Below are 3239 nucleotides of genomic sequence, written 5' to 3' on the forward strand. Positions count from 1 at the left end.
ATGATTGGTTTTCCATTTTAAGACCAACACCCCTCCAGAGTTAGTTAAAGTAGAAGGTTTTGTTTGTAAAGGAACCAATGGTCTCTATTCTACGTTTATGACGTCTTACCGTAAAGAGAAAACAATACAGCAACCTAAAAGGCATGTGGCAAGTAGAGAGCTCTTTACACGAGTGAGGTGCTTCAGGAGTCTACTCCCAAGCCACGTGGAAAAAGCTAATTTAATTTGTGTCATAGTAAGAGCGAGCGAGACACGCCGGTAGGCAGGTCGGACAAGCTAGTATAAATGAAGGGAGCTGGAATTCCAACGGTGGGAAACTGTCACGTGGCAACTAATGCCCTATCCGACAGCCCCTGTAGAATTTTTTTGTGCGTTGCTACCATTTTTGCAGAATAACGGTTGGAGTATGGCCCCCTCTAATTAAGGTGACCGCACGCTCTTGGAGTCTCAAGTTCAGCTACCTCAAGAAACGCTGCTGCATCATGCTCTCACCACCACCTCACAAGAAAACGTTGATGCTATGGTCTTCCCACCACGACGGTTCCACTCTTGCATGCATGGCATTTCCCCTCTTGATGCGCACACACACACACCCTCCTTCCCTCCACCTCTACTGCTCTTTGAGTTTCCAACTTGGCTGCATCTCGCTCCTCTTCTCTCAAAGGCTCGCCCATGAGCTCTCTCAGAACTGTAACCGATGTGAAGGCTCCTGCTCCTTTATTTTGCCGCGCTCAGTAGGGTGCATAACAGCAAAGTCTCGAGGTTGGTGCTGCTCCTAGCAAATAGCAGCGAGGTCTCAAGATTAGTGCTGCCCCTAGCAAATAGCAACGAGACATGTAAGTGGAGCTGATCAGAGAGGTTGGCGCTCCTGGAAAAGGGGAGCTTATCACAAAGGTTGGAACTGCTAAAGCACTTTGTGCTTGATTGCATGCAAAAGCTGGCACTGCTGGAGCAGTTTGTGTTGATTGCATGTAGAAGTTGGCACTGCTGGAGCAGTTGGTGCTACTTCAGTAGATCATCACCATTTTAGAGCTATATAGAGCACACGAGGAGGCACTGAGTGTGTTTGCATTGTCCCTACATCAAACGATAGAGGCAAAAAATGCTGATACTTTGGCCGTTGTTGTCTCACCGCTCCACCAGAGAGAGAGAGAGAGAGAGAGAGAGAGAGAGAGAGAGAGGCGACATTGGCCCAACATCTTCAGCCAGCTGCACCTCAGATGCGATAGCCAGTAGTGGCTGAGAATATATAGAGAGAGAGGTGAAGGAAGATTTGCCTTTGTTGCCATAGGCACCATAGCCAATTATCTCCCCCATTAGAGAGAGAGATAGAGAATCAACGCTATAGCATTGAAGAATATGATAGCAATCTAACTCTCGGTTCCATCATTGTGACATAGCTCAATTTATGACCGCAACTGTCTCTGTAGAGAAGGGGGTGATGCAATTCAAAGGGAGAGGTATAGACATCCACTAATTATAGCAATGAACCATACATAACAAATGCCATACATACACAAAGCTGCAAATGGGGTAGCAGTGATCTTCTTCAAGAGCAAGCAAGAAGCAGGAGCTTACAGCCATGGTGCCATGGCGGGGTAAAAGGCCAAATTAGTGATGGCGATGATGATGATGCTAGCAGCGATGGTGGGAGCACAGCAAGAGTGGCGATGGTGCAGTCCAATGTACTGATGCCGCTAATACTATTAGCAATGGGGTGCTTCTGGCCTTCACATCGTGCTTTCCACCGCTGGTGTTGATGGTGGAAAGCTTTGGAGGCATTCACCGAGGTTCATGCCCAACAACGGCTACTGCAATATTCTTTGGTCCATTGACCCCACCTAGTTTTGCACCCTCTTGATTGAAGCCCGCCAGTGAGAATCAATGCTGCAACATTGAAGGAGATGATAGGAATCTGCCTGAGCTGCTGCTGTTCCTGCCGTCTCTACATCTATTCACCCTGTCGAGGCACCATATGGAGAAGCAGCCAATGTCTTTGGAGCTCCCAAAAAAGATACAGGATTTGTTTCTTACTCCGGTGATGGATTTAAAGTTGACATCCCATCCAGGTAAAACCCTAGCAAGGAGCATGCGTTCCCCAACACAGTGCTATGGTATGAGGACAACTCTGATGCCAATAGCAACCTGGCAGTTATGGTTCTTCTAGAAAGGAAGATCTCCATCAAGGACTATGGATCCCCTGAGAAGGTCCTTGAATCTGTGTTCTATCTTCTAGGCAAGCAAGCCTAAAACGGCAAGATAGATTCCAAGGGAGGGTTTGACCCCAATGCTGTAGCAACAATAAAAATCTTGGAACACTCGATGCCCAATATTAATGGGAAGAAATACTAGAACATCTTTGTACTAACCAAAACCGCAGTTGGTGATGAGGGAGACAAGCACCAACTGATTGTGGGAACTGTCTCGTCAGATGATGGCAAGCTTCATGTACTCAAGGCTCAAGCTGGTGAGAAGAGATGGTTTAAAGGTGCTAAATAGTATATACATTTATACTACTATAAAACCCTATAATTATTTTGACATGTAATGAGAAAAGAATGCTCACCTTTAGCTGGCCAACTTGCCACAAAATAGATGAGGAAGGAGCGGCCTAGGAGGTGAAAATTTACACCTGAGTAGACAATAATCAAGGTTATTGTTTATAGAGACAAAAATCAGGGTTATTGTTTGTATAGACAAAAATCAAGGTTATTGTCCTTATTGGACCTTATCTTTATCATTAACCCCCTTTTTTGGCCTTGCTTTGCTTCAAAGCACCCTTAGGTACTCTTCCCTTCATTACGAGCTCTTTGGGCAGATGTCAAAATCAATTTTCCAACTTCTAGCTCTTGGTTCAAGGCTTGCACAATCAAGCAAAAATGAGGTTTTTACAATATTTTTGCACAAAGTGGCTATCTAGACCTCAAACAACGTGTGTCATGATAAAAAAATACTCTAGGTCCCAAATATGAAGTCATAGACAACAATCACGATTATTGTCTGGGGTTGCAGATTTTTGCTCAAGTCAATTTCTGGCTAGTATTGGTGGATTATACACCTCTTATAGACATCACATATGCAAAGAAACTCATGAATATGATTGCACTCTGACAGTTCAATGATTTTATGAATTTTTTAGGCATGTAAGAGACTGACACTCATGGATTCTTTGTTTCTGATCCAAAACTGAGTAGAATTGGTCCAGAACCTTTTCAAACTTATTCTACTGTTAAAACAAA

General features: G+C 44.4%; 1 pseudogene; it reads left to right on the forward strand.

The window, feature by feature from the left end:
- The first annotated feature begins 1617 nt into the window (after positions 1 to 1617).
- LOC147457252 (oxygen-evolving enhancer protein 2, chloroplastic pseudogene) lies at positions 1618 to 2985 on the forward strand (annotated as a pseudogene).
- Positions 2986 to 3239: the final 254 nt, after the last annotated feature.

Source organism: Adiantum capillus-veneris, chromosome 5, assembly GCF_014529385.1.
Source record: "Adiantum capillus-veneris isolate H3 chromosome 5, ASM1452938v2, whole genome shotgun sequence".
Classification (NCBI taxonomy): Eukaryota; Viridiplantae; Streptophyta; class Polypodiopsida; order Polypodiales; family Pteridaceae; genus Adiantum; species Adiantum capillus-veneris.